Consider the following 13,369-nt stretch of genomic DNA (forward strand, 5'->3'; position numbering starts at 1 on the left):
CAATGGCCCATTCACAGCAGTCGTTGGGACGTAGGCCAAGCGCAGGACAATGATTGGATGGCTGCAGAGGCCTGACGCCGAAAATTGGGTTACACTTAGAAGTAGGTCAAGATATGGTGCCTATGTAGGTAGGTATGGACAACTGTGCTCGATAACAACGTGAACAACGACAGCTACTAGAGGGAAGACGATGAACAACACAACGCCACCAACAATGCTTGCACCAACGCCAGCTATTGAAACTGTAACGAGCGGGAAGGAGGTTGCTGAGAGATAGTATCGAGCAAGAGATGGACGAGGGATAAGATCGAGCCAAAGCCAAACAGCGGGAGCACGAGGTCGAGATAAGGTCGCAAGTACGGTGCAAAGTTACGGCTGTATAGGTAGTGAACGTCGAAAGCTCAGTCGTGAGTGGTGCAGTTTCTGGGATGTCTATGTCGTAAATGGTGTCGATCGGTATTACGGAGACTACTGACAGGGAAGGGCGGACGGCGGTCGTGGTCGCCAGGCACCGCTCGCGTGTGTACAGTACAGTACTATGTTATGTAATTTGGCAACCAAAAGAGAGGGGACAAAAAAAATGAATAGTACAGAAACGAATGGACACAACGACTCAATCCTGTGGGGGGTGGTTGCGGGTCGGGTCTGTGGAGAGGAGGAGGAGGAGGCAGCAGACAACGGTTCGGGACACAGCTAGAGGGCGATGCTGTACGATGACTCTGGTGAACGTTGCCCAGTGACGACTCGGAGGGAGGAGAAGGGAAACGAGAGAGGAGAGAGAGATAGGTGTTGATGGAAAGGGAAAAAAGAAAAGCGCAGGTGCAGAGTCGAGTAAGTAAGGCCGCAGAGGGTACCGCACATTGCGTTCCTTGGATAAAAAGGTCGACCGACATCCATCTCATAGGAGGCGTATCTGTAAATATGTACAGTACCTATGATGGGTAGGTAGGCGAGGGAGGTACCTTCCTCCAAGCTCCTACTGGAGTACATATATGGACGCTTGCGCTAACCAGGTATGTAGACTAACCTATCTAGGTATATTTGTAGGGCTACTGGCTGACTTCACCGTGTCTGATAGCACTTTATATATGTACACACTGGGCAGTACATTTACCTACGATGAGGTAGGTACATACCTAGGTAGATGTCCACCTCCTGATAATGCCAGGTACGGACAAGCTACAGCAGATTGAGCCTCCAAATATCAATACCCTAGAGATGTAGGTTGGTAACTTTCTACCTCAAATGGTGAATGAAGCTGCTCTTCAAAAGTGTGGCGGTATCTAATCCTCGTTGCTTAAAGGAGGCCACGGAAGAAGGGGGCCAAGAAGGCCGTCTCTACGACCTGCTCTGCTCGAGGGAGAAAAAAAAAATCATCTCTACAAGGAATGACACCGTAACAGCGCTAGAACAAACACAAACTCGTGTGGCTGAGCACCCAGTCAGTAGTACGTACTTAGGCATGCCAGGCTCCTCCAGTCGTAAATAGTAGAGTTGTATTATAATAAGGCAGGCTAGGTATGTGATAGATGAATGTACAATAAATGAAAAATCATGTACGTGAGAATGTATGTGTAAGGGGGTAGCTTATAGTCATAGATATCTATTTAATAATACGGTCGCCTTCGTGTTGCAAGCCATGCCATCCCTTCGGCGAGAACGACAATACCGTTCGTTATCAGTTAACGGCAGCGGAATGGTGTCAGCACTCGGGTTACATCAAGAAAAGCCCCCAATATCAACGTGAACAAACCAGGCCGTATACTTCGTAAGCTGTGTACATAGTAGGTATAGTAGAAGGATGCAGTTCAGAGGCAGCAGGATCAATATGTTGAAACAAGAGGGATGGGACGTCTAAGTTAACTACCCGCGGGCACGCACGCAAGGAGCACCACGATCTAAGTACATACCTACCTACCGTAGTAGGTATGCTGGACTGGGCACATGTACTCTGTAGGAGGTAGGTAATCAACATCATGCGATACAGGAAAACAAGAAAGGGCGCCATCAAGACGTGGACATCCACGATTTGGCTGATATCTACGTCCATGGACACAAATTGCTGTCTAAACGAACTGGAACAGGCTCAATCGGAACGGGGCGATCATGGATCATGCAGATGCTGCAGCCGATGCAATGTGGCTTGTGTACATGTATATTCAGAGTGTGTCGGGTGCCTGGGCAAGATCGTACAGTGCGAGAGACAATGGTGACTGGCCCAAATTATGTACCTATGGATATAAATAACTTCATGGGTAGGCATTCGGTAAGAGGCGGCAGAGAGGCATGTAGATACCTAGGATACCGTGGGCATGTTGGGAGGCACTTATCAACTTGCTCTTTTCTACAGCTCAAAATAGCAGAGGATTCGCGATATAGAGAACAGTTGCTGTTGTCGCGAATAAGCGTGGGCTGTCTTCCGAACACTTGAATGTTGGGATGGCAGGTCGAATTAACCGGAGCTACCGGCTGGCGCTTCACACTAACTGCCATTTTGTTTGATTTCAGGGGCATACATACAGGAAGAAATCCAACGCTTTAAAGAAACAAAATCGCCTGACAACGTGGCCCGGCTTACCTACATGTACATAGTACCTCTACTTATAGTGGCATGGCACTGGCATTTTCTCTTTCCACAGCACTACCGGTGCACTTGGGCGCAAAGACAGCGCTAGCAGCTAAGGAGACAGAGGGCACGCGTGCATTTAGTGTCTCGCAACATACGGTACCTCTGCAAATGAAAGGTTTCTCTTTAAAGTACCCGGGTTTTCAGAAGCCATAGGCAGAACAATTTTGAAATATGTAGCGTGTGTCTGTCTGAGTTATACACGCGCGGCTGCCAGAAACTCTAGAGAACGGGCGTGATTTTCATGAGGCCTGTAGTTGAAGCTTCGAAGCTCAGATATGTACCTGGCTGCACAGTGTGTGCCTTCGTCCACATTTACTATGTACCTACACGTACCTGCTTGATTTCAGTCTGTTACTCGAAAGGGTAAGTAGTAAAGTCTAGACACTTGACAGTGACGTGTTTGGTGCCTGACCACGAATCTTGGCCCGTGGCTGTGTCCTGATTTCTAGTCTAGATCAGTGCAGAATCAGTGGGTCCACGTACAGTGCTAGAGACGTTTTTGTTTCTCTCAGATCTGCCGCTAACATGCTATTGGCCCAGTCGTACAGACAGACAGTTCCCTGCTGTAAAACATTTTATTAGAATGACGTCGTCGTTAGGTAGTGTGCAGCTGCTTTTTATTTTGGGGTGCAACGGTAGGTGAGTAAGTAGATATAGTACGTGAAGGGGAAGGCACACAAAGGGAGGCAGGAGAGGCAAAAGGGAAGAGGAAAGAGGAAAGGAGAGACAAGAGGGAAGCAGACTTGGGGGAGTGCAGAGCAACTTCTATACTTATTTACTGGATAGTAGAGATATCCTCATTGCAAAGCCCACGGAGGAATAATGTCAAAATTCACAGGCGAGAGGTACCGTAAGTCGGTACAGAATCTAGACGCATCCCTATCCCTAGTGGAGGGAAGTAGAGAAGAACCCTGCCCAACACGTACTGCGTCTCCACTGCACGTCGGAAGCAATGCTGGCAAATGCGTGACGAGACTGCGCGACAAGAATGCAATACGAGAGGCCGCGTGCGCGCAGAAGACAAGGCAAGACAAGGCAAGACAGGCAAGAAATACGGCCTGGAAGACAATGCAAGGGACCGCATGGCGCGCCCTGTCAGCATGCCCGCTACCTAAATTTATGGTTAACAAGCCAGCAATGTTGACCACCTCGCCACCAAGCCCGCCCGCTATACACATACTTACATATCCTACTTAAGGATGTAGGTAGGTATCTAGGTACGCCTAGGTACTTAGTATCTACGGGACAGAAAAGTCTGTTCCTGTCATACAAATAAATGCTATCGCTACCTAAGGTAGGCAGACGAGGCAGAGAATAGGTATATGATGCGGTATGTGGTATGATAGGCATGCTGTACTACTACAGCAGTTAGTTGTATATATTGGATAGCAACCTGCTTGGCGCAGCTGATTTCGTATCCCGAACCGACCAACGAACACAGCTTCCTCTCCATCGAAGCACTTCACGCAGTGTAGCCCTGACCGAAGCCCTGCAGCTCAACAGCCCGTTATCATCTATCGGTCCATACAAGAAACTGACCGGTGCCGAATCAGATAGCCAGGCTGACTGTCTCTATATCTCGTTTGTCCGGGATAGTAGTGTCGACCTGCCGCGGGCGTGCCTGTCAACTGATCTCAGTCGCATCGAGCGCAAGTGTTTGCGCCTCTACCTATCTCGTGTTCAAGAGATTCTGCTGACGGAACCATGACCATGGCCGGCCTACACTCCCCGCAATGCAGCTGCACGGGCTAACTAAAAACAATTGCCACCCGTGCTTGCTTGTTGCCATTCGATAATGGCCACACGCGACAGACAGCTCACTCGCCAACACCGATGCCCATCTCTAATAGGTAGGTATGCTGTGTGAGTATGTTCTCAGTGCCGAAACAAGCCATGCAAGACTTTCTTGACCCATGAAATGTCCGACTGTACACTACATACACCTAGATCTACTACTGTATGTACTTCTTCGCTTGTACCGCACTCTAAGAGTAGGTGCTTACCTAGACACCTACATGTACAGTACATATAGGGTTCTTCAGCCGTGGCGCGATCCGGAAGGCCGGAATCAGAGATTGCAAGAAGTGCAGGGATTGCCCAATGAAACGGGTCAAACCTTGAAAAAGGAGATTGGCGTATGATGCGATGCCGATGGCCCACGTCCATGATCAAAGAGCATGGAACAGTGCAAATCCTCTATTCTACCCACACGCTAGCCTTTGATGGACAGCAGGACCACACGCAGCCATCAACTACCTAGGTATCTGTGCAGGATAGGATCTATACATGTACCCGGGGAGACCAGAAATCCAACACGCCATTCAAATTGAGCAGCTACCGGTACCTCAAAGGGAACAGGCCTCGAGCTCTATTCCCCTCGGCTCCATTGCCTGACTTTAAACGGTTTTCACTAAAGATAACCTTATCCCTGTCGCCCCCACGGATGGCGCAACGGTTTACAAGCCACAGATGCTACGCAGCAGCGCAAGGCCAGGTGGCTTGATACGCCATGCCGACGATGACGTAGATAGCTTCTCCAGCTGTGTTCGCAGATTTGTGCGCACACATCTCCTATCAACCAAGCTGTCCGTCCAGATAAATTAGCAATATTGATATCAGCGCTGAGGGGGAGGCCTGGACAGACCAGGAGAATAGTTGTCGCAGGTATCGGCACGAGGATATAACCGACTCTGTACTTACTGGCTTTCTCTTAAACCCGCCTTTATGGCCGACGTTCGTTGTTCGATGGTGAGATTATCTCCAAAGTACATTACGCTAGCGCGATGCAAGCTCCTTGGTAGGCCGCCACCAACGTTGCACAACCAGACCTGGTACCTTATCAAAATTGCAGACCCTTGAACATTTATATTGTTGTGTTTGTGTACATATCAGTGCTCGCCAGTCTGCGAGAAGCACGCATTACGAACCGAGAAGTAAGTATTGTACAGATATTGTACTCGAGCATGTCGAGTCGGGCTATGGAAGTAGCTCCACAGACTGTGGCCTGGACTGGTTTAGCCAATGCCGGCGATCGAGATCAACCACCGTGGCTAGTGGGCAGTGACCAGGTACGCGTATATCCCAAGACAGCGGGAATCCAAGACAGCCCTTCATTCTCGAGTTTCGCGCGACGTCTCGCGTTGCTCGTACTCGCAACATAATCTCGCCAGCGAAGGGACACTTCATCAAGGCATGACCCTAGCACGTTAATAGGTGGTTAGAGATGATGCATGATTTGCTCCCAACGACACATTTCACATTCCTGGTACATGTAGGAACACATAGTAAGTATGCAGGCGCTATATTGTGACGAGCTGGGGGTGTGCCTTGGAACGGACTTCTTATTTTTTCCATGGGGTGTATCAAGATTCCCATCTTGAGTGTTGATACCTGGTTAGTATGCTGCACTAACAGTACCTACCTAGGAAGGTAGCGCACGTGTGGCTGAAGGTAAGTGTTCACGCTACTACACTAGATACGTGGATACTGGTACAAGCGAGCAATATCATCTGATTCCATCTAATAATATAGCACCCAAATTCCCCGTTGCTAGCGTCATTGCTTTGAAATAGCTTAGACAACGGCGGCGGTTCTGCTCTTCCTGTTCTTCTCCTTCTACTTGAACGCCGATCATGGCGCCTACTGGTGCGTTAGCGGTATATGATGGCTGATGATATAACTGCCATCGGACCCTCTGACTGGTTCTTCGCTTCGGCCCTTTCCCCGTCCTTCATCTTGACGTTGCTGACAGGACGGCAAAAGGCATAAGTAATCACGTATTGAGCTGCGATTGTTACCTGCTAGAAACCTTGCGCAACGGCGAAAACGCGCTGCTTCGCGCGGGGCAAAACTTCCGCCCCAGTCGATTTTCCCCCACAGCCCGAGTAGCCCCAAGTTGTGGGAACCTTAGCAAACGCTTTTATGGCTCGTCGCTAGCCAGCCTAGCCAACCTAGCGCTGGCGACGTAGCATCCAAATCCTATCCTTCAATCAAGCCCGACCGTGCTCATCGACGATCGCAACACACCCTTTGCGGAACTCGACAGTCCCCGTCGATTCAGGTACAACCGAGATGTGAGATCCGGCGCTGTGGCTAATTGCCCGAATCTCACTTACAAGGGGGGGGGATTCGCCATTCCCTGTTCCTCGAGCTCTGGAGCCTTACGATGACGCAAACTCTAACTCGCCAGCCAGATAATGAAGTGCGCGCTCTCCTCCCGAAATTGTACGCTTTCACCGTGATCGTGGCCCGATTTCGACGCAGCAACCCTATACCGGGCAGATTGCCATCTCTATACTTGGGATGGTTTCTAAGTTCTGTCCCGAAGAGGAGTATGCCCCAGCCTCGGTAAGGTACAAGCTTCTGGCGCAAACTCGCCAAAGAGGTAGGGATTGTCGAAGTCTTATGCGTACTTACCGAAAGACTATGCATAACCATCTTTACAGCCACGAATAACATCTGGATTCAGACTTCCAACGGCTTTCTCCGGAAACCCTTCGACTAAACTCATTTACGGTAGCAGACAAGTTTCAAAGTTGAAAACCATGCTTCCTTACTATTACCCTAACCAGGAGAGCTCACTATCCACTCACGATGTTCAGCGCCGCCTCCAACGCTAACATTTTGGAAGGAAAGATACGCTTTCATGGCGATGCTCAGATGCGCTACTTACTGACAACCACAGCTCCTCTGGCTTGGCGCATATTCTCGGCAGCCAAATTCCCACCGATTCACCTGCCCGTGCTTGACCGCCGCAGGCACCACCCATCAAACTGCCAAGGCTCATTAGGCCAGCCAAGCGCTCACGATCCGGCTTCGAACTTCACGCTGCGCCAAGCCAGAACTAATGTGCATCCGCTCCACTCTGTAAACTGCTATGTACATGGTAAAATGTGACTGATATGTAAGCATATTGCGTCTGTGCGACGAGATGCTCCAGCCTTACGAAGTGTACCTCCTGAGCGTCTTTTGCCGTTCCCTAGAAGTGGTCCCCGGTACCTCGTCCATAAAATAGGAGATACATCATCCGCGTTTGTGATCTTTCGCGTTCTCTGTCCTTCTGCTGTTGTGGATTGTGTAAGAGTATATGGTGATTCTACTTATATGTATCAAGTCTTGCATGTATCTTCATGTCCCATCTCACTTTCGATGTTCTTAGGTAGTGTGTGAGCCTAGCTCTAGCTAGCGCCAGTCTCGAGATGAGTGAATAGATGTATAAGTATGGTAGTAACTACATGTACATATAAACAAAATTCTCGAGGCTGGGGAGTTCCTCTCTCCAAGACCCATAAGCACGCGGGGGCAGTTACTATGATTTGTGTCAGCCATCGGCTTGTTTCGACATTTGGCATTCAGTGTGGGCTACCTACTCGCAAGCGAGATATATAATCGCTCCTTTAAATATGGGTTTGTAATTGCAACTAGGGAGATGCCGGGCTATCTGACATCAGACCATAAACCCCGAGACTTGTAAGGGTAAGGAACGGCTAGGTGGTGCTTTCGGAGATTGCGCTTGTTCATATGACGAGTGAGATGCTGTAGGTGTTTGTTTGGTGACGAGGCAGATTCGTGGTCAGCTGGGCTGAGATAAACTTGCTTGTTGTGAGGGCGCGGAATCTTGGTGAATCCAGGGTGTTTCGATCGCCTATTTGTTTTCGACAGGTATTGTCATTCCGCGATTGCTAGGGTGATATGTGATATCGTGAGGAGAAAACAATATTGCTGTGATGATCTGGTAGCTCAGCTATCTTGAATAGTTTCTGCTGGTACTAGACAATCTGTTTATCATCTATTCTTGTGATCAATGCCACTTGTTTGTGCTACTTGGTTAAGGCACTAATTACTCAGTAAGAGAGAAGGGTGTTGTGTCGTTCTCAATATGTAAATATTAAGCTTGTAGTACCACTATAGTGAAAGGGTAACGAGTTGTCTACACGAGTTGAGTCTGCGTACCCTGACTGGGATTAGTTGACTTTACTCAAGGGATGGCCTTATGGATGAAACGTATTGACGAAGATGTAACAAGTGGCGCCATACTACCTTTGTTGTTTCTCATGGTAATGGCTCGCATCAATGGTAGCAGCGTAGCGTAGCGAGATTTTGCGAGGACCGTAGATGTCTTCCGATAACTCTTTTCTAGACTGTATTGGAGAGTATCGTCAAATCTCATCATCATTGCTCATCTGGAGGCACTCCCCTGAAAGAGTACCAGGATGTAATTGGGCAGAAGCTACATTTTATCCTTTTGAAAACCCTCACCAGAGTCGGCGAAATAATCAGTCTTGGTGTGGCCCAACAGGTTCTGATACGGGGGAATGACCTCTGCTCATGAGGTCAGGATATGGCCCATCGAGCTAATGTTCGCATCTAGAATATGTGTATATATATTGGACCACTTACCACGCCAGCAATAGACAGTTACTCTTACAGCAGCTTTAGGAGCTGCAACGGAGCTCATCCTTTTGATATCAAGGTCTCCCATTTGATCGATTAATCACTACAGGCTGTCATGGCTGTGATGTCATGAAGAAGTACCTAGGCAGTGTAAGACATTCGCTAAGTGGTTATTGATGTTGGCTGACATTAGGGAGCGAAGTACTACACGCAAACCAAGCAGTATCAGTCGTAGCTTACAACTCCGGGTATCAACTCCTACCAGATATTTTCCATTATACCATCGTTACGTTATGTTTCTTATAAGTTAATCGGGTGTAAACTTACTTGCGCTAGTCTTACTAAATAAACGAAGCCGCAATGTGCCTCACTTTGAAGCTGCCTCGGTAAGTTAGATTCGTACAGGAGCTTCTCCTTCCCTGAGTGTCTGCCATTGCAATTTTAAGAATACATACAGAAATTGTAGTTGCTACGAGATCAGACACATCATTGCACCCATGAGATGAGCTTGAGGTAGTTTTCGCCTTTGAATAGTTGTGTTCTCATTATTAATAAACTATCAAGCCTCTACCAAGACATTATTGAGCAAAATAATTACATCGCGAGCTTCCAAGCACAATCATTCGCTACGCAATCATCGAACGCAGTGGTTATTCATCCTACATTGAAGTCAGATTTACCGCCCGTGCCGCCAACATCGGGTTCGGGAAACGTCGAACCCCCAGCTCACGATACGTTTTGGTCACTTTGAAACGGATTCCCTCGAGGCAAACGACAAGTGAAGAATATCTACATGGAATCTACTAGCTCTATCATAAATAACCCTCTCCCTCCCGAGATGTCGGCTGTCTCGGCTGTCCTGACCAGCGTCATTCCTTATCATACTGAAGACCTGATTTCCCTTGAAAGGTGAGTGAAGCTAATCGCAAACCAAACGCTCTAGTGAGGCGATTCTAATGCGTCTACTCAATTAACAAACCGCTAGGATGATGAATGGGGTTCAATTGTCCGATGAGACCAACACATGGGTGGTTTTGTCGGGCCTGCTTGGCCAAACCGATTATAAGACGTTGTTCCGCGCACTGCTTGGGTATGGCAAGTTGAGACATGTACAGATCTTAATAGATCCCGATACGCTAGATACGCTTATGGCTCATATCGTATTCTCCGAAGTATCGTGTGCCGTTCGATTTATGGGGCTATGCGTCTCCGGCCAATGGCGCGTGCGCGGTCATCCTGTCGATGCAAAATGGGGTGATGTGAATATCCAAGAAAACCCAGACGACCGGCGCACCAGGGTTGTGTCCATCAAAGGAAGTCCTTTTATGACGAATGTCCACTTCAGATACCGCTACAATCAGATTGTTTCTGAACTCGGCCAGTTTAACCTCGTCAGTCATCGGCACGCTATAAAATTTCGCCAAGCCCATTCTGCTTTTTTCTTCTTCCGCGATGTTAGAAACGCTGAAAGGGCGATAGGATATATTCGTGATCGTTTTATCGAATTTGACGAGGTAACTTATGCCACAGATCCATGCGGATTATTTTCCTGAAGACGAGAGTACTTTACCGTTGTGCTTTGACACACCGAGGCAGCATCACTTGATACATAAGCTATGTCAAGGCGAATTCCCGACAATGAGAATGATTACTAGCGGTTCAATATTTCAACTCATTTACGGACATACCGGATAGGACAGAACAATCAGGTAGTAATACAAGGACCAAGCGAAGTGGTGTTTCACGGACCGATTTATATTCAAGATATATACCGGCCCTCGTGTCCCTTGATGACCCCTTATGTTCTCTACACGCCTCTATGTGACACTTGTTGGTAATTTCCCTTGATTTTGCAGCCAATTTATCACTTATAGGCAATTATATCATACCCCCTAAGTCGTCATCTACCGACAAAGGAGAAATTGCGAATTTCCATAGCGTGTAATTTATACGTCAGCCAAAATCTTGAGGTCTCCTTGGTGAATAGACTAAACACTGTAACGGCAGCAAAGTATACGTGAGATTTTGATTAGTGTCTGAGGTTGTAGGATAGGGCGTGGAAAGAGGATATGTATTTGAGACAATCGTTGGCGAGGCCGAACACCAATGAGTACCCTCAAGTTCATATGGAGATGTAGCAACTTACAATGGTGAGCGTCGAAAAGTCCATGGTAGTTAGAACAGCTAATGGGCTGGTCTTAATGTCGAGGTCTCTTGCCCCGTATAATCGACCATGGTACTATATTTGGATTGGACTGGCAGCATTTAACGCCTCCGGGGAAAGCTTATATGATCTGGAGACTATAATATGTATCTGGGACGCGCGCTTGATAATAGAGTCATAATTGACTCGCACAAGACACGGGAATTTTGAAGACTGTATCTTATACTATTAAAGGTATCGTAATATTAGATTGAACTAGAATATTGAATAAGATTTACGCATTGGAAGCGTCTCTGTTCAAAATTATGTCACTAAGGAATATTTGATATAGCCAAGTACGAGATTTTTTCATATTAGTCGTCAGAAATCAAATCACAACTGTCTGTCGTAAACTACCACAGATCATATAACGAAGTTAGCCCTAGCATCGCTATTGCTGTGATTGATCATAAAGTTTATCTTGCGAATCAGCAATAAATAGTATAGAGCAGAGATTCCACTGTTTACAAACTCATTATTAATATTGAGGCACTCTATCTTGTTATACGACCATCATGTTAGGGTCTACACTAGGATCTGTTATTATTCACCAATTTTTATCTCAGAATTCTTCTATAGAAATCTGAAGTAGTTTCATGTCAAGACCGGCGCAGAGTGGTGAGGTCAGAAAGCTTTTACTCCTATTCTCTCCCTGAGACAAGCTGATTCAAATTTGCACTTTTGACAGCAATGAAGAGCGTAAAGTCACTGTAACATATAGTATATATAGGCGGTCGCGTTCCCGACCTGGCAACGTTCTACCTTTTGCGTGGAGTGGTATCTTCTTCTGTATATCTGTTTCGTCACACGTAGACAGGGATAACAATAGACCTGTTCAACGAAACTAAGTTGAAACAACCTTACAAAAAATGATAACACTCAGGAGCGAGGAGGCAAGTATTCAAAATGGTAACTAGTGTGGAGGCTGATAGACGTGGGGACCTTTCTTTGATGGACGGTTATGACCCAGTGAATGTCGGGGACCAACTATAGTCAAGCGTTTAACTTTTAATGTTGCGTGACAGCATTGGGAAGTCCTCAATACCCTTAGACTTTCAGGCTATATAACAGCTTTGGATCTGTCACGAAGCTATAAGACACCTACAAGGCTGTAACAAAGAAGACCCCTCCTGTGTATAGCTTCAGCTTTGCCCGCAAGAAGGTTGGAGGGACCCTTGCGCAACAATGGAAGTCATTAGCCAGTATACCAGGTCCTGACAGGATCCTCTATTCCGGTCCCGATGTGGTAGCAAATGAGCGATACATGATATTCCCAACGACTATGCGGGCTTTGGTTATACGCTCACTTCAGCAGGTTCACTTCGAGTTTGGTGACAAGGACTCTATTAATTATAGTTCCAGTCGTGTTATACCGATCGTGAATTACAATCCATTCTTTCGAGTTGTAAAATACATAACGGGCATCTCGTCGCTGTATAGCTGCACAATGCGATTCAACAACTCTTCAGGCGTATGTGAAAGAATGTAACATAACAGTAGTAGGGTCATGGTGATTCTTTACCGCGGTGTATGTTAGCTTGTTTGTTCATTTTCATCACGCTACCATACTCTAGAACATATCGCCTTGATAGCAAAGTGCATGGTTTTACCATCCGTTCACCATGTGCATATAATTTGCTAGGGACTACTCCCATGTAGGTACATTGTGGCACTTGTTGGGTTACGCGGCTTCTCATGGTAGGCTAAGCCTCGCACACATCAAAAGCGACGCTGTTAGACTTGCACGTCTAACAGTAGCAAATTATTCCCATATATTCTCCACCCGTGTGTGACACTAAGAGTGTAAATCTAGTGTGTTTATCATAGTCATCGATGATCTTGACTGCTTGAAGCTTTCTCCAGTGTGTCAAATCTAGTGAGTTCGTCATCAGGTTATGTATGGATGGCAGTGTCATAGCTGCACCCTATTGTGATTTTTCCACGTTGGTAACCAACACCATCATTATGATTGCGAAGCTAGGTAAATAAAACTTTGGGTTATCAAGCTAGTTCGTGATTACAATTTTCTTCTTCAAGACCAAAACCAATTTCCTGTGGTTATTGACTCACGAAATGGTATCTAAACCTTGGGAACCAGAGAGTCTGACTTATCACGATCCGGAGCAGATACACAAATGTAAGGC

Source organism: Xylaria bambusicola (genome assembly GCF_022495145.1).
Source record: "Xylaria bambusicola strain CBS 139988 unplaced genomic scaffold F5B22scaffold_61, whole genome shotgun sequence".
NCBI classification, from domain to species: domain Eukaryota; kingdom Fungi; phylum Ascomycota; class Sordariomycetes; order Xylariales; family Xylariaceae; genus Xylaria; species Xylaria bambusicola.